This window comes from Manduca sexta, chromosome 3, assembly GCF_014839805.1.
Source record: "Manduca sexta isolate Smith_Timp_Sample1 chromosome 3, JHU_Msex_v1.0, whole genome shotgun sequence".
Classification (NCBI taxonomy): domain Eukaryota; kingdom Metazoa; phylum Arthropoda; class Insecta; order Lepidoptera; family Sphingidae; genus Manduca; species Manduca sexta.
In genome coordinates, this window is record NC_051117.1 from 1,147,598 (window position 1) to 1,167,867 (window position 20,270).

At 34.3% G+C, this 20,270-nt stretch overlaps 1 protein-coding gene across 5 annotated transcripts in view; it reads left to right on the top strand.

Annotated features, from left to right (window-relative positions):
* Positions 1-20,270, top strand: part of LOC115456009 (plasma membrane calcium-transporting ATPase 2) — a 151,527-nt gene that overhangs the window by 16,104 nt on the left and 115,153 nt on the right. For 4 of the 5 annotated variants that reach the window (XM_030184846.2, XM_030184854.2, XM_037438716.1 and 1 more), the window contains exon 1: positions 1,675-2,090. The exons of the other annotated variant lie outside the window; for it this stretch is intronic. The gene's annotated coding sequence lies outside the window, so the exon portion shown is untranslated. Of the gene's footprint in view, positions 1-1,674; positions 2,091-20,270 lie in introns of those variants that run through there. 5 annotated transcript variants of the gene reach the window in all.

Genomic DNA, 20,270 nt, shown 5'->3' on the forward strand with positions numbered 1-20,270 from the left:
GAAAACACACTCACAGTAACCGTCCACGAGGCCTTCTGGGAAAATCAAGGTTACAACTTCACACGACAGCTAATCAATCAAGTTTGATTAATAAACGTTCTACCCTCAATTCCGCAGCCATTTTAGGACTTCCTTTACACAGCGTGTTGAATTATTAAAAAAATAACAGATGACTCGGGACTTTTTCTCAATGCTGGTTGTGATCATCTCTAATGTTGAACTAACTTATTCTACTACCAGTGATTTTTATATTTCACTATTGCTCTCGGGTTCGTCAAAAGTTTTTCTAGGATAAAAGCCCTGATATAATTTTTTCCGTGGTAAAAGTAGGTAATCTATGTCTTCCAGAGTGTGAAACTATTTCCATACCAAATGTTATGTGAAGCCGGTCGGTAGTTTTTGACTTTATCGCATTCAGACAGTTTTTGCGAGTGCCTTTGCATACATAATAATATTATTATCGTTGTGCAAGCGCTTTTACGTCCCAATTTGCACTTAGAAGTTTTAATTAAGTACTTACTAAGGTCTAAAACAGAAAACTAGGAAGGCCTTCTGTTTTAATACCGATATTACATACAATTATAGCCACATAATAATGTACATATTCATTTAGTAACTAATAAAAATGTACTCAATTTTGTCCAAGTAAACGTTCATCTGACGTATTGTAAACAGGCGACCTTACTGAATAAAATCCAGTTTTATAACGGAATCCCAGTTATTTTTACTCTCACTTATAAAAATTAGTCAGAAAAAAATAAACCTAATTATTATAATACATTATTGTATTTTTAAAATCTATTCGGCCATGGCGTTGCGTAACCTTAAACCTACGAACTATGAGAATTTAATTTTAAAATTATAAAGATATCCGAATCCATACATGGAGCATACGTGATTTTTAAGCTTACTCTCCGCCTCAGCTGAGAGCTTTTGCCTTCATTTATAAACGAGGAGAAAACAAAACCAAAAAATATACTAAACTGTGTGTTATTAAATTTGTTACAGTGATAACGAATGAGCAGAAATAACAAGTTTAATTTTTAAATATAAAATAAATGATAACTTAAGATTAAGATTTAGGTAGGTACGAAAAACTATTTACCAATCGCAAAGTTCAAAGAAAATATATTTTTAAAATGTAATTTTCCCACAGAGACTAAAAAGAAATTATCGTAAACAGAAAATACTGTTATTTCGTATGTGATTCGATTCTACAATTTTATAGCTAGCTACCCACGTTTTAACAGTTAAGCAAACCTTTTCTAAAATGTATTTTACGGACTCTCTTTGGGGTGATAGTACAAATTGTAAAAGCGGCTCCATAACAGCTCGTACTCAAGATACCACAATTCTTTTGAAATCGATCGGTTAATACAAGCGCAGGGCTTGTCATTCACTGACGTCGTACCCGCGGGCCGACTGACGCATGCGCGTCTGGCTAACGTCTATCCCGTACGGATATAGATGAGTGTTGGCTTGTACATATTTTCGTAGTTCGCCGTGATCTTTTCACCGTGGCCGCATTACTTTATCGCTAGAATTCACGTTCGAACGGTTATCTCATTTTGTCGCATCGCGATATACTAGATAAGGCTGACGTTAGTATAATATTTTGTCAATTATGTGATAACGAGACCGCTACTATTATAATATAAATGAAAAATAAATTGCGACAGAGCGGTACCGTCGCGATCAGCCGAAAGTCGCGTAGTGCATGAGTCGCATGGATATCGTGCAGGATCGCGTGTGGTGCCCTCACGTCAGTCAGTACAGTGGACTCGGAACGCGCGGTCGCGCGGCGCGTCGGTGCTTGTAGTTTTTTAGTTTTGACAGTTGGCGCGTTTTTTCGTTATTTTGTTCAACTGGATATATCTTGTGAAAATCATAGATTTTAAGTTAGTGTAATCTGTGTTTTTTTCTGTTAATCTCAAGTGTTCCGACTAGTCGTTTGTGAATTTTCCACGCCGGCTGTGAATTGAGTGGTTAGCACGCCCTGTGTACTGTCGCCGTGTAGTGCACAATTTTCTGTGATTTCTCTTTGGGAAATTGTTTTTTGGAGTTGTTTCATCACTACCGACACGAAAGAGGTAGGTGACGGTAGATCTCACATTGCGAATAATTATATTTTCGTACCGGCTCGGTAGTAGTACATTTGCCCGTGCAATTTGGAGCAGACAATTTCTCTCGTGTACTCGATAAACGGGTTCCAAATATAGCGGAGTCGGGTTTTAGTCTGTATACTCGGCAACTTAGCAAGTTTATAGTGGAGTTATTTAGTGATTTTCCCTTGGTGGCCGGGCTGAGACGATACAGACAGCTGTGAATGCGTAATGTGTAAAAATAAATACACTGGCATTATCGGTCGCTAGACACACTGGCTTTGCTGAGGACAAGCGATATTATTAGTGCATATTATACAATAAACCGCTAGAACGTGATATTTAGGTTATGTGTGACTTTTAAAAAGTTATAATTAAGCAGTGTGCAAGGCAACATCCTATTCAGCCATGTGCACACTACGAAAAAATATCAGAACTGCAAAATAATTCAGGTATTTCTTGTGTATGAATATTCTGTCGCTTTCTAAACCTATGAGCATGGCAGGGATGGCAATACTCAACACACTCATCAAGGATTAGTTAATAGGGGACCGGACAAATTTTCAGAAGGTGTTTTAAATTGATCATTGTGGATATAAATAGCCAAGAAAAATAGTATTTTGCACAAATAAAGCTTAAAAAGTACATAAAACCATGCCTAAAAGTTAAATAGCTATAATTCCCGCCCAAACGCTACATTATGTCATTTCGTCTCGTGTGACGTCATACGTGGATTAAGCAACTTGACAAGTCTTGTCATTTGAACAGTGATTCAATAATGCCAGATTAGGGTTATTTACCCTAGATTTAGGGTAAAACTGAATCAGCAGGGTATTTTTTTATGGTAATTTTCGGGGTAATTCTACAAGTTAAGGTATTAAAGCTGTTGTTTCACGGTATTGTAATAAATATTGAGCTTAGAGAAAGATGTTTCCTACAAAAATTGTAGGCCATGAAACAATTATAATTTTTTATTCAATACAATTTTCATGTACAACTAGTTGTTCCTAATAAAATGAGATAATTAAATTAATAATTATTGAAGTGGAAGTGAAGAAAGAAGTGGCGTCTGCATAGATAAGGATTTAGAAAAAAAAAGTACCGAATTATTTATGATTGGTTTAAGGGTAAAATTTTAAATAATCCTGGGGCAAAGAGAAATTATGATCTGGCAACACTGCATAGACCGTGTTAATATCTGTGTAACAACCAAAATTCTATATAAATAAATATTCTATTCCATATCATGTGGCAGCTAAAACATAAATAAATACATCTCATAACCATAACCTCCCTGGGTGTAAAAATGATTGAATTAATTGAAATATTCATCGATTTATTTTAAACCGAAACACTATTTTTTAATTACTTACATCAAAGTGATCCTCACAAAACTAAATCGGTGAGTCTGCAGACATTCCGTCGTAGGTTCGTCTTGCTAACTGCAACCACTTTATTCGTATATCTGCTTTTCGTGGTACATCAATAAATAATTTGTTTGGTAAAGATATAGAAGTATTATTACATTCAGGTACGACGCACCAACGATATTTTTTGCGGTCCATTATGATTAACGATTAAACAATCTGTAAACGTTAAGTTGGAAGATAGTAACAACGTCCCGTATAAATTAATATTAATTATTAGAGCAGTTCTGTGTCAAAAAACACCTTTAAAGCATTAAAATAACACAACGCGGTATGACATCCAGATGACGTCTGTTTGTTTACATTTTACCCACGTGTGACGTCATGCGCCGTGATTGGTGTTTCATTTGCCGTAAAGAATAGACTAAAAATATTATAATTATTGTATTTTATTTATTGATTTAAAAATACAAATCACAACTCTTTTACAAAAACAAATATGAGATAATATTTTTAATATTACAAACTTTACTTTAAACTGAATTTCAGATTTTTTGGTAATACCTGTCCGGTCCCCTATTGTGGTGCAGTGAGGTCATACAGCCAAATATTTAATTCATTAAACGGTTGGTGCAATTCTAATAATTTCAGAAGGTTAAGTTACATTTTCTGAATTTAGTATATTTATCATAATAAATTTTTTAAAGTGGTATCGCATAATAGAGATTTAGTTTAAGCTGTATCAATAATTTAATAGTATTTTTATATTTTTATGATATACAATGTTACTTAGAAGATTTGTATTAAGTATATAATAATTTAATCCAGATCATCATGAAATCGGCCTTTAAAATCCTCTAAGCAGATACAATTACTATTTATAAAGAAATGTGTACATTAAAATTTATGAAAAATAATAAATATAGTAGATTTATAAAACAAAAAAAAATATACCATTTTGTAATAATCAAATATCAATCACCATCAACCTAATCATAATTATTTTTATTTTTACTCATGATTATTATCAACATACAGCATTACAGAGCAATGTAAAATTAGTCTCCAATGCTATAATACAATATTTGTAATCTCACCTCAAATTACTTGCCGTAAAATATAATAAATACACAATTTACACCAAAGATGGTAGTTTGTTTTTTTGTCTTAGTCATTGTGATACCAAAGTTGCCGCAGGTCAAACCTTCATATGAAGGGAAATGGTGTCTTCCTAGTTCATTACATAACTTAATAATACACACTTGATTAACAAGTTTGTTATATTTATTAAGGTGCTTATGTTACTATTGACTTAACAGTTAAGTCTTCCTAAGCATGTGAAACTGGTACTAATCAACAACTTAAAAAAATATTAATGTCCATTGGAAACCATCCCCATGCCATGCTGAAGGCAAGACAAAGTCGGTAATTTTTAGATCCTGACACAGTGGCTTGTAATGATGGAATGGCTATCATTATTTTTTTTCCTAGATACATTGTTTGTAAGACTTTTTGTGAGGGAACAAAAAATGTCCTTCACCACAGTCTATAAAAAACATCATAAAAATAACACATGAACATAATCATGTACAAATTCTATAGAATATGTTATATAATATACAATAACTTGACTATAACTTCATAGCCAAGTAACATAACTGGTATGCTTTATGATATTTATTTGACTTATATAATCAGCATGAAATTGATTGAAGTTTATTCATATTAAAATTGTATTAAATATTATTTTTGTTCTGTTAAATAATTAACAATCCTAACAAAAAACTATATTTTAATTACCTCATTGGAATCCTAAAATTCCCTTTTTTCCATAAAAACATGCTGCAATCTATTCAGATAAAAGTTATATTTTATATTTAAGAACGTAAAACATACTATAATATAGGATCCTAATTTAGTACATTTTTAAATAGCAGATATTTACACATGAAAGTTGAACAATGTTTTGTTTTTCTATGTCATTTATTGTCACATACTGGCAATGTTTAATACTGGCAATTTTTTTGTTAGGGAAAATCACATAAATTGTTGAAATAATTATGTTATATTTAGTCTATCATGGGGCTGAGTTTGGGAATAACTTTATTTAGCCTACTTTCATTCAAAAAAGTGTATAGTGTGACTACACTGGGAAATATTAAAATATTCTTTTGTCAACATATTAATGAAATGAAATATTTATTTCTTACCAAAGAACATTTTACCCAAGGTATACTTAATAGTTAACAATGACTCCCACACTGGCCTAAGCCTATCCTATGCGAATCATGAGTAAACATTAACATGGTGTTTTGTTTAATAGCAATACCATACTATAGTTAAAATAACGAAAAACACAAATATGTAAAATAATTATTAGTTATTAACTATGAAATTAGTAATTGTCAACAGATTAAACAAGGACATTTAATTTTATAATTATAATTCACAAATAAGTAAACATAATATTCATAAACAATTGTGTAGTATAATGCCAAATATAGATTTCTCTAATTCACTACAACGAATTAGCATTTATAAAAGTTCTATTGAGTTATTAATTGTGTTCAATAACCATGAAAATAATTAGACTTTTCTACTACTTGATTTTCTTTATTTGTATAATGAAGTTAGAAGTATCATGTTTTTTGAATATTAAGGTTTATTAGACCTATTTTTATGTTCTCAGCCCTAAGATATAGTATTTTCTAGCTTCTTAATTCAGAACATATTATAAAATTGATACTTTTCTTAAATATTACTACATAATAAACTCGTAAAATCTATATAAGGTTTTTGTCCTAGGCTGCATCCGAATTGACGAAAAAATTTATACACAATTTTCGCCTAACTTAAAGTATTGCTATAGGTATACATATACCATGTTTTGTACGAACTTCAGATTAACGTAGGGTATCATAACCGATCGCAAAGCTTTTCTCATTATAAGGCATAGCTAAAATAAAAATTTTATTCATTAGTCTATGACATACCTTCGATATTGAGGAGAGAGAATCGAATGGCAGGGTTTTAAAGTCTATGACATATTATCATTCCTAATATTTAGATTAAAGAACGAAATGACATGTTTTTGTCAATTTGCTTTAAAAATGTGTTTTCATTTTAAACATCAGAGTAGTTACATTAATTCCGCCACGAAAGGATCTCGCGTTCTATTTCGCTATGTAAATACTTGTTTCACGTTGCTCTATTGTTCATGCCACCCACGAATCTCTATCGTGTGGGAGTGTATTATCTATTTTAATTAACTCAAACTACCCTAAGATATTTAATAATGTCATTTATATGTAACTAGCTTTTGCTCGCGGCTTCGCCCGCGTGAAGGTGTTTTCCAGGATAAAATTCCACTGTTTGATAAAAGTCTTGCTACATATTTTCCCGGTACTTATAGGTTCAAACTAATTTTATCCCCAATCTATAATTTCAGTTCAATCAGTCGAAAATCTAAGAACATTTATACAAACTTTCATCCCCTATTTTATCCCCTTAAGGGTAGAATTTATCAAAATCCTTTCTTAGGGGATGCCTACGTCATAGTAGCTTTATGCATGTAAAGTCTTAGCCCGATCCGTCCAATGGTTTGGGCTGTTCCTTGATATATCACTGTCAGTCACCTTTGAGTTATATATTATATTAACAACTGAAGTTAGCTAAAATTGAGTTTCTCGAAGCCGACCACTATTTATGTACTATGTATTTTGAGACTATGCAATTTTGTCGCGTTCGCGATTCACTTTCACTTTTGTTGAGTTTCAGAACGCGATATTAGATCCTCCAACGCGCACGCGAATTTGAACTTTATGCAGCGGTAATAAATTACAAATTGACTCTCCATTTTATTTAGAAAACGTTTGTATGGGAAATAGAAAAATGCTGTTTTGAGGATTATCCCGGCAATTATTCGAATTTTTCTCACCTTTTAAATCTTCCCTAGACCTCCACGAATAATTCAAGACCAAGATAAGATAAATCCGTTCAGCCATTCTCGAGTTTTAGCGAGACTAACGAACAGCAATTCATTTTTATATATATAGATGTATAATGTGTTTATCAAATGCTGATACTCTGTTTACATGAATTTTAGGCAGTCTTCATATAACTGTACAATAAATGAATACATCGTAGCTAACAAATAAACTATAAAAAAAAATGATATAATTCATTAAAAAAGAAAATCTTAAGAATTTTTACATAATACGTTAATATACAATACATATTTAATCTTGTCATGAGAATTAAGAACTAATTATCAGCTTTAATCATTTATTCATTCATTTTAGAACTTGTTTGTGTACAATCCTTCTATAGTAATTTTACAATGTTGAAGTCGTTTTACGTTCTTCATTGTAGTTGTTCATGACCGTTACGTAGAATTTTTCCGACGTCCGTTGCTTCTGGGTACGAAAATAAAGGCTTACATTCTTTTCTTGTTGGTTAATTTGTACAATTCATAGTAAAAATATATGACCGACTTTAGTATAGAAGAAATGAGAAAGCAACATTTCAACAAGATGGAAAATAAGCTTTTATTCATTGGATTTAAAGCTCAATATGTTCTTTGGATGGTATCATGACTCCTTCTTTTGTAGGAAATTAAAAATCTCAAAGAAAATTAGATAATCACTGTATATTTTTCTCACGTACAGACAAACGCACGAATTGTCGAATGCACATGTATATATGAAGTAATCGAACGAGATAAACAAATTTCAAATCAACTGAAGCGTTACTGCGAGCTTTGATCAGCCGGTTTGATCGCTAAGATCTTAATTGAAGATATATATTGCCAATAGCAATTGTTCCAGAACTGACGTCAGCTGGTTTAGATGGAAAAATCTGGAACATTGTGATGCGTGACGTAGTTATAAAGGCCGTCAGCCTCTAGACCTTGGTACGTTCGAAGGATATTTGCGTAACCCTGCCGATCTAGATTATAATAATTCCGGAGTATTTTGAACTGGAGCTTAATTCCTATTAAGATACGCTGTGAATAGATATTTCACAAATAGAATCTTGTTTAAACCACGTTATTCCTACTTTCAATATTGCTCCAGACAATAGTAATTTATGAGCCATAGCTATGGTTATATAAAGTATAACTAGAAATTTATACTATCCTTCCCGTCGAACCATGCCAGAATTGAGCCTAGGACGTTATTTAGGTTAGGCTCAAATACAGCAGTTAGGCGGTCGAAGACCGATGTTAGGTTAAATGAGTCGTCCTTTGTATCTTAACATATAATATTAAGCCAGAGACACGATCCTCGCTGCGTCTACACTTCTTTTTTTTATTCCTATATTATATTGTATTGATATTTTCTTTGGCCATCTGCCAGCGTGCAATATGGAATCTCGGAATTAAGTATTCATTCATTGCTATAAATCTTTTCTATCTTATTCATAAATGACTGGAGCCTCGGTGCCTACAGTTTGTCCTCATTTTGCTGGAACACAAAGCACTACATCGACCTGTTAGGGTGACCGTACGTTCTCGTTTCAACGGACATTGTCCCGTATTTACCGCATCTATTATTATAACTTGCGAGATCGAGCCACTCGGATACTGTCGAGTATGGAAACGTTTTATAAGTACATAAATAGTTTATTTCATTGTTCTTCAAATGAAATGATTTTGACATTTAGAACGTAGATAACATTATTGCACGTTGTTTTAACATCACCAAATGTTGCAGTAATTTTCTGTTACATATTTGCATTGTATGACTTATGAATTTATTGTCTCATTTTCGCAATATAGGAACAATTTCAACGTTTACAATGTATTCTATGATATTTTCTACAATAACTAGTCTTACACTTTCTAACCGATAGTGACCAATGCTAGCACAAGAATATAAGGGGTGAACAATAAACAGAAGCCACGATGAACTCATTTTAATAATGAATATCCAAACATAATTCAAACAATGCACTGACTCCCCGCAAACGAGTTTCTTGCTCCCCGGGTTGCAGAAAGAAACACAACAAACTGTCCCGCCATTTTCATTTAAATGTTGGAATATCTAGCATTAGATTTCAATCCCCTTTGCAACAATATTCCTCTGAAACAATTTGGCAGTGCACCGCTGCACACACCCAGGGCGGGGGGACGTGGCGACGCCGTGGTGGGTAGGGGGGGTGTCGTTCGAGTTGCGACGGCGATTTCAGTTGAAATATGGTGACTAGACGGCCGTTACCCTGCGACTACGTTCCAGATGCCTTTAATTAAGCGACCGAATGCGGTCGGGGGTTGGCGCGGTGTATTTAAAACTTACGCTGGTGGCATCCGAACGGCGGCGGCGTCACAGGCGCGTGCGTCACTCCACAACGCGAATAGAAAACTGGTGACCCTCGATGTGGATGACGCCACCGTCGCCGTGCGTGACGGACCGTCTCACGTTACCCCCCGATTGTAGTGAAAGTGTCATTGCTGAATTAATGTTTTGGATTTTGTTGTGTATCTGTTTAGAGTACTGTACTAATTACCATTATCGTCTATATTATTAATTATTCGGTTCTAATTGATTTGTTTGTCGTATTTTGTAATTGAGTACTATTACCACTAAGTTATTACGTTTTCGCTTAATTTCCACACATAATTACCTTTATAGTAGTCACAAGGGGATATAATAATAAAAAATACGAAAGCATATGTCCCTGTAATAAAAGCAGATATGATTTCGCGACCAAAGAATTTTCCATAAAAGAATATAACGGACCGTGTCAGTAAAACGAGCTTGGCTGAGTTTGCTTAAACTTTTTATACTTTAGAATAGTCTACAAACTGCACGAAATTGCCAGTTTTATGACAATTTCTACAATTGCACGGACTTTACAATGTAAAAGCAAAGTGCAGTTAAGTTTCATCGTACTATGTGCCTGCCTATTGTAAATACGTTGGTTATTGGCAGAATATTTTGTGATCTTTGCTCTAATATTTTTTTAAAAAGTTTGTAGTTGTTTTAGGTTATTAAATTATTTTTGTACATATTTATTTCATTATTTGGATTTTCCCCTTTATTATTACAAGATATGTATGTATTATCATTTATTAACGGGAAGAATATTATAATTCCATTAAATATGCTAATTTACACAACGCATAGTTTAATAATGATGCAATTCAGTTTGAACATATTTGTTTAATAATGTAAATAAAATATCAAAATGTAGTAAGATTGTAGCCAGCAACAATAACATAGTAGCCAGAGTAACTACTGGACATAATTATAGGACTTAACATATCATGTCTCAGGATGGCGAGCTGCTTTGTAATTCAAGGTATTGGATGGTGTGTCTACGGTTTATGGACGGTTGTATCGCTTTTCAGGCGAAGGGCAAGCGCGTCTCGTCATTCAAAGCAATAAAAAAAAAGATGAAAACGAATTTCAAACAAAAACAAATAGAATTCCATAGACCCTAACAATTCCATTTATTAAACAAAACTATCGTCCATATAAAAAGGCGATCGAATTTGTCGCGCCCATGAATAAAGTTCGCACGTAAGTGGATTCCGTACTGTCCTTCGGTCCCGTCAAAATGGGACTAAGATAAATGGCTCCTTAGCCCGAAACATAAAATTGTACCTTCAAAGAACTATTCGGTGGTCATTTTTTACCAAATATTGCGCACGTCATATTTCGGATGAGAATTTGTTTTGACGACAAATGGTTACATGTTTTTCTTTGACTGTTGAAGTGATTTGAAGGAACCTGATGGATGTAACGTTTTTTTTTTTTTATTACAAGTGTAGAGGAAAATCGTGCTTGTGGATTGTAAGTTACGTGATGGTAAATGATCTTCACTTGTCATAAGCAACTACTGAGCAAACATTGCTGACCAAAGACGGACAGTATAGGAAAGAAGAAGAGATAAATGTAGCTGAAGAATACTAAAATAAGATACAAGAATATTTTTTTTTTGCCTTGAATGACCAGACGGACTTGCCGGTCGCCCAATGGTAAGCGATACGACCGCCCATAGATGAATGTTAGATGTAGTGTATGCCGAAGTCCTTGCTCCAATGCGTAAATGTGGTAATACTTGAAATTATTGATTAAAATGATTTCTTATGTTTACGCGAATGTTAGACATTGAAATAAAAACTAAAAACTATTTAAACGGATTTTATCGCGGTTTTTTATATTATTATTTTCTCCCGACGTTTCGAAGAAAATAATAATAATGTCGGGAGAAAATAATAATATAAAAAACCGCGATAAAATCCGTTTAAATAGTTTTTAGTTTTTATTTCAATTATTGATTAAAAGTTCATCTTAATGTATTATTACTATAATTCTGAATAAAATTTCTTTTGGTAAATTAGAAAATACATCTTGACCTCCTTACCTCTTTTACCACCATGCACTGCAGAGGTCAAGTTATTATGGACTAGTATGTTTGAAACTCGCAAGGACGGTCATGCGGACAAAGTCAGAGGTAAAACCTATGGTAAATTCAAGTTTACTGTGCACAGTAAATGCCGAGGTTTGGCCTTCAAAGTTTAAACGACCGATGAATAATTATACGATTATTGATTTTCTAATAAAAAAACTATGCGTTCAATTGTATAATATATATAATTTATAATTATTATATTCCAATAATTCCAATAAATACCATTTAATTACTGAGTATGTTTTGATATTTTCTACTTAATTTAACCAAAGCTTGCGATAGTCAATTGTTACTCATCGCATTAAAACAAAATTAAATTTGTAGAATTACTAATTGTTTAGTCAGTATTGTTCGCTTATGGGCTGAAGCGATTGAGATTATTATTATTGTCAATACCACATATTTTGAAGTTGTACCTAATTATTGTTTACGATCAGTTAAGCCGTATGTACAAATATGGCGGGTTTTTAAATATTTTTTTCCTTCACGTTTCAGAAACTCGCAGCTTTGTGGTCACGGGACGGATTGTGGTGTTGGTCATTCGAAAAGACAAAGTTATAATAACTACATTTTTACTATTATACAAAATTTTGAATTTGGTTTAGGTTGCATGATTAAGGCTGCAATATTTCACAAATGGATATGTACTTGTCTATATATCTTAAGTTATACTGTGTGTTAATTGTATCCAAAATAAACGTTTTTATCTTTGTATCTACCAATACCTCAGTCCGCCCGTGACCACGAAGGCTGCAAAGTCTTCGAAACACCGAGAGAAAATTATAATATAATAAACCGCGATAAATATTATTTTTATATCTAACTTTCGCCTAAACTTAAGAAATCATTAGACCGTATGTAGTCTCGACTTAACTACTATTTTGCACAATGCAGCTGAAGTTAAATCTACTTAGTGCATTGGAAAATTCCCAGTAACATTGTATTTCTCGTTAGACCTTAAAACAGTCCACCCCTTTAATACGTCGTCAGATCACCTATTTCGTTTTGTGTGCACGATAATGATCATATACTGTCTGATGACTTCTTCAACTCATTGCAACAAAAGGTGTGCATCATTAATGAAACATGTACACCTGCCTAGCCCGCTATTGCGATAATATCTCGCGTGAAGAAACAGGCAGGTGTACGTACTTATGCCCTTATTGTGCGTAAGGGCCAGTAGGGGTTCTGCACTCTTGCAGTACGAGCTGTGAAGTTTGATAACATTATAGTTTTTGTTTTTTAATAATAATGATTGTTATCATGTAGTTATTTAAATAAAAATAGAATGAATAATCGGCCCGAACTGTAATTCACATTGAGTTAAATTCATAACAGTTTGTGTAAGGTTCCCAAGGTGCCCATTTTATTGATAAACATGGGCCAATAATCATAATAATTGACGCAATTTAAACTCTATTTTTATTGGAACAAGCGATAGTATTATCGCATTGCCCCCTCCCCGCCCGCACGCACCGCTGACTCAGTGACGGGGTCAGGGGTGACATCACTCCGTCAAACCAAGGTGGGTGCTATGCTGACCTTACAATTAAAAGGTTAACGACCCCCAAGAAGTGGCTGGTATGTCAATCTACTGACCTTCATGCAACGCGGTCACAAATGTAAAGGTGAGAAATTTTACAATTTTGTAATGTCACCTTTGGTATAATGAATGTATTCGCGGCACTTCACCGCGTGCCAACCCTATTATCGAATATTGTAACTAAACTGACAAATAAAAAAGGTATAAACAAAATAAATATTAATGAAAAGTCAGTTAATTTAATATGCCTTAATCCCACTACTGCTATACGAAAAGAATGTTTCAGAACGACATCATATTTTTCATGCCGAGAGGCACACACACCCTATTCGCAATAAACTATAAAAATATCAAAACTTCGGAAAACTAAACTGGGTTTTTTGGTAAAAATATTTGTTTATTAATGAATTATTTTTGGCACAACGTTAGCAGAACAAAAGGTTTAATTTCGTAACGAAATATAAAAATGACTGCATAAAAACAAAGCTACGTGTAGTCATAACAAAAATAAATAACATTCAACCAACTCGGGAATCGCGTATCAGGCATCAGCGGTATTAAATGTCACGTGATTTGTGACGTCACTACACAGAGCAAATGTAGGGATAACCCAAGTGCTCCACCGACACAGCATTCGGCCTTATCGATCGGCAAACAAATATTTAATCATTTCGGTATGGTATTTGCATTTTATAATCTAAAATTGTTTGCGTATTGTATTTGCACATTTAATTTTGTTTGGTATTTAGTGTTGGCGTTTGCGTTTTTAGGGGGATTTCTGTGGCTCGTGAGGAGTTTGAGTTAAAAGACGTCAAAAAGAGTTATCTGTCTATGGTCACAAATACTATAGGAAAATATAAGCTTGGCTAAACCTAAAGTGAAAAATGGGAATTCATTATTGACAGTAAATATTCCGAACGGTTCAGATACGCCTAAATATTCAGCCTCAGAATTGTGTCCCACATACAAAACAAACCTTATGAATACTACAACTGAAACTATCAATACATTACTCCAGCAAGGAGTCCGCAATCCAAGAGCGTAACAAACGGCACAACAAACATACAGACCGCATTGTCGTTCCAGGTAACTCCACTCCGCTTTAATGAAATTCAACGTAAATAATATTAATAAGACATGTTTACATCGCCCCAGCACTCGCAACATCTGCTTGTACGGGCGCGTTCAATTGAAAAACTTGAGCCCCTTTATTGTCAGTTTCGACTGAATGCTTGGTTTAAAGTGGGTAGGCCTTTTTAATTTCATTAAAAGTTTAATCTGTTCAACCTCTTTAGTGCAGACGCCGGTTATGGACATTTCAAGGTTTGCACTAAAGGCCATGAGCCTCCGCCTTTTTAAACCACGCAACTTCAATACTTGGACCATATTTTTTGCGGTTTATCTAACAAAATACGAGCTATTTAAATGTTTCCTAAATATTTAATGTGCTCTTGGTCATCATTTCAATATTTAATAAGGTAGGTAGTCCACAGAAAATACTTAACGATATTTATCTTGCTAAAATCATCAGAAAAATCAAAACACTTAAAACTTCATAATTTTCAGCCAGTGTTCTTACCTACTTCGCTAAATATCTAATTCCAAATTCAAAATACACGTGTATTACATCATAAGCGAAAAGGAGAACAATAGATTTCCGAGTGAGTGCAAGCGAGACAGGCGGTGACTGGCATGTTTGTTAACGCACCCGATGCGAGGAGCCTCGAAACGCATTTGTGTGTATAAAATTTGATGTACTGTTCAAACTGGCCGTTGTCTGGTAACATTCGCGCGCGTAGGAGTAGCTCGAGATGACTCACTGACAAAGATGGCGGCGCAACAATAATAATTATCGGAAACAGACAAGTTTATGTTAAACATTCACGCGTTATCTGTTTTAAAAAATAGAATATCCGATTCGAGTTTTTTGTCATAACGAAATTTAATTGTTTTTGTGTAACTTATTTTGTTTTAGTATTTGGAACTTTGGACTAATTTCCATAAAAATCGTTGATTGCTTTCTTGGTATCAGTTTTCTATTGTCTTTGATTAATGCTTATCTTGTTTCTGCTACTATCCCACTATTTGAGGTCTTCGCAACAAGCTTTCCTATCCTTGTAGCAGCAACGGTTTGAACTGGCCTCCTGCCTGATATCCACTCAGGGACGCACTACACTCTCTAAGAATATTGTTTTTAAAACTCAGTCCGGCCGAATTTGAGAATTAAGTCCAAGACATCCCCAGTCCACAGTCGGTATGTACTGTTACTAGGCCAAGGGGCCGATATAGATAAGAAGGTTAAAATAACTTGTTCAATTGATTTACGAAGCGTTCAATTATGATTTGTGACCTTTATTAAACGAAGTAGATCTTGCTTAAACAGTTCTCAACGATATCTAGATTTTCGTATAATTAACTGTAAGAAGTATATTTTTACCACTTATGTCACCAACTTACGTATATATGCAATTTTCAATTGTCTTCTATTTGATAATACGTTTACAAATATGAATGTCGATTCCCAAGAATTATTACAATATAGTAAATATGACGTCTTCTAAAGTCCTGTGCACACGTCCTTGTTTCTTTTCGGAAGGCGTTAACTCGCACTAATCAACTGATACGATAAACCCAAAGATATAACTTATGTATGAAACTTGCTTAGTATGGAATATCTCTCGTTAGTCCTAGATTGTTCCCAGCTTGATTAAACTGTTGGAAAGCAAATTTAGATATTGGTATTTCATATATAAACTTAAAGATAATTGGCCTCCAATAATTAGGACTTGGAGAGTTAAACATCCAGCTAGAAGGACCAAAGTTAAATAACCTAAATAGAGTGTTTCGGTCGCGGGAACGATTTCGGTATAAACGTATCTCGTTTAAAAATATCCTCGCTTGACCGGTGCTTATTTTCGGAGCCAATCCGACAGAACAATGGGTCGATAACTTGAATCGAAGCTAATTTTCTGGTCTGTTGACCTTATTGAGACTTTTAAGGCTAGCCAAAAAGAGTGTTTGGCACGATTTCTTACTTAACTATCGTACGAAATACCGAGTATTTCTCAGTATTATTCGCTTATTTGTATAGATCAAATACATATTTAGTTCATGCGTTGAACTATTGGTCCTGATATTTGATTTTTTAGCCAGATAACACCATGTATATAATAAAGACATACAGTTTCTAAATTTAGACATAAGAGATATAGGAATTGTGGTAGGAAGTGTCTAATTTCTAATAATAGCGATTCTAAAAATACTTTCACTAAAAATAATCGGTATTACTCCAGAAAGCGTGCTCTTTACTCCGGTACCAGATTTAAAAAGCGGGTGGAATCAACAAATCTGCTAATGGACTATCAGATAAAGAACATAAAATTTTACCAACTTACAAAACAATGCCGCTTACGAAAATCGCCACCAGTTCGCTTGCACTGATCTCCGACCAAGCAGTTCATATAAAATGTCGTTTTAAATCTTTAATATCGCCTACGTGGCTCAAGAGGCCCCGCGGCCGAGGTCGTCAACCACAGTTACATCATCGCGAATTTTTTATACACACGTCATAGTTTGTGACCACCCACTGTCTACTTGGCAATTAACGTCGAATTGGTAGTTTAGTTTGGCAAAATACGGATGACGTATGTAGGTAATTGCTAGATATGTTTTTATCCTGTTACATACTGGACGTGGTATTGTGTTGTAATAAAATGTTTACCTTGATGTCGGCTTTGCGAACGATTTTGGTACTTTTCCTAGAAGCGCTTAAATTACAGTTAGGGGCTAGTTTAATATTTGACGATGATCGATTCAAAAAGTGTACGTATTTAAATACTGATATGCAGATGAAGGAGTCGTCGATAACATTTTGCGTAAAGATTATTATAATGAATAAAAACAGATATTGAAATGTAACAATTTATTCAGTTGCATATTTTATATTAATTCAATTACGTAAGTGAATTGAACAAAAAATCTGTATGTAGCAATATCAATGTGTCATTCACTTACTGTACTTTGTATAGGTCAAGAATAAATTATCAAAACAATAATAAATACAATTATAAATTTTGAATTTTATTATCGCTCATAACTAAAATGCTCTTAATAATATCAGCCCAATACTAGGACAGTATAATACACGTTTAATATTATTTTATCCTATAAGAAAAATATAAAGGTGCATCCACGAACGGCGTTTCAATTGCCCGTCCAACCGACCATGCGTGCCGGAGTGGTTCGTGCGAGCTCGGCTGGCTCCGTGCGGGTTGCCGTTGCCTCGCATCGGTGGGCGTAAATGGTGCCGAGTCAAAGGGTGGCGCTAGTGCCCCATCTCCGAGCATTTTACTTGAAGTTTGCCTGTTTTAAGCTTTAAGATTGGCTAGAAGTGCGGTTAGAAAGGTTTGAATGGGTGTGTTGCACGATTGTGTGGTGGCACAGTTAGGTTTTAGGTCTTTGCACTAATTCTGGGATGTTGGAGATTGAATAGTAAGTACCTACAATGAGCTGTAGTCATCAAATGCTCTTTTGTGACATCTTTGTGCTACTTCCTACACGAAAGGCATTTACATCGAAATACAACACTTTCGAAATTCCAAAAAAAAAACATTCAGTACAATATCGACCTTTCATCGAACCTTAAGAATAAAAACTTGCATAAAAAATGTCATTCATCATTTCATTAATATTTTGTAAACCGTCTGATGGACAGATGTAGGCAAACTTCTTTCCTTATTGACAAGACATTTCGACAACCAGCTCGAAACTCGTTTAATATTTGCTAGTATTATGGTTATGTAACGCTTACTCGTTTTTGCGAGCCTTGTGCACCTTGAACGAAGTAAATAAAAAATGGGTTGTTGAAAATATTTAAGAATTTAATGTTGTTTCATACACTACTAAGTCTTAATTCATTCAGCACTTTGATGATTTATCCGCGATTATGATGCTTGAAGTCATGTTAAACTCATTATTTTGTGGGCCTGTGACCGAAAACATATACATTATTATTAGAGTATATTGAAGTTTATAATTATTGTTTCGAGTCAAAGCAAACATAGTCGGTAGGTCTCTCGAAGGTGTGACTTCGCGCTAAATCCTGACCTACTCATCCACCATTCAGTTATATAAAAAGATAACATATATTTTAAACCTTGTAATGATCGCAATGGGATTGCGTGACGTCAAGGCTCGCAAAAAGCCTCAATAGTACTTTTTTGGCATTCAGCCGTCCCAACCGTCTCTGATATTGCAGTTACACACGTCAGTGCGCCTTTTGTTCGCCTTTTCTATCACAATTCACCACGCATTTCAGTTACAGCATAGAAACATAGATTTATTGCAAATGTGAATAAAAAACAATAGTCTTGATGAAGCAGAATTAGTACCGTTGGATTTGATAAGCTATTGTCTATGTTTTGTTTTATATCTATATATTTTTACAGAACCAATAACACCAATGCAACTATCATAATATTGTTCTTATTTTCCTTAATGAGTTTATGGTTCGACGTTATTAAGTTTTGATAATGCGCATTCGCAAATGTTAAAATTACTAATAATGCCTATAAGAGAGAATTTAAAGTATATATGTATTTACAAAGGACAACCTAGAGAAACAAAGCCCAATTCTCGTTCCAAATTGGCAATAACCTAAAAACACAATGCACACGCCGTCCGATGTTTGCGTCTCCGCACTCGCTGTACACTTTATTCCCTCTTCGAACAAATAAACCATCACTGATCGTTCGATTGTTACCAAGTGTTACGTACGTACGTTCCCAGTCCGCCGTCCATTCGGTACGCCCGTGAGATTTTGAATATTGAAAATTTGCTTTGAACTCAACTCTGATTGTTTCGTTTGACGTACATGCAAACATGTTTGCGCATATAAATCTTGTTTTAATACTTTTCCGTTGTTGGATGCGTCAGTGTTTGAAGGTTTATGTTTACGTTCATAGGGATTGGGGAGTTGGTAGGTGTGGTGCAGATGGTGAAGGTAGAGTTTCTGTGTTTCTGGTGCTATTGGGTCATGGTCGGTTCCTCCAGTTGGAACATCTGTTTCAAAATCAGGTGATTGATGTCTATCTAGCTTTGTGATGAGTTGTATATTGTGTTTGTCAACTTTGACATAGCAGATAACAGTTTGTTGTATAATCAATGTCATTAAATTATCACTCAGCGGTAATGTATGCGTGATTGATGTTCTGTGAGGAATCCAACTGAACGAAATTACATCTCAGATGATGCACCGTCGAAAGATCACTTCAAGCATTGACGCAGTTTAATCCAATACTTGAAGAAGTTAAAGCTTATGATTATATCATTATTGTATTGAATCCAATAATGTTTCATCTAATGACGTGCATACCGCCATTATTTATAATTCTATTACTGCAAAAGAATACAATTAAATTCCAGCAATCACGATAAAAACCATTGCAATTTAACACGAGGAAGACACTAATGATGAACAAAAAAACATGATTCATTACTAAAGTGAACGTAGATCCATGTTTGTATACAAAACATCACCTTGATACAAAAATGTTTGCGGTAACCGTTTGAAACGTCTGGTTGGGTAGTCAACACCTTTCTAACTTCAATGACACCGATTTCAGCTGTGAAATAAGCATTTATTAAGACTTCAATCCTGCGATGTGCAGTTTGAATGGATTCAATGAATTCGAGATTTAGTGTTAATTAGTTAGACAAACGCACACTTACGCCTTTTGGCCCCGAAGGAGTAGGAGAGGGACAGCGCTTAAGGAGCTGCTTGTATATGAAAGTATCACATTTTGAATATCGAATATATAGTATAGTAAATAAGTCTCCAAC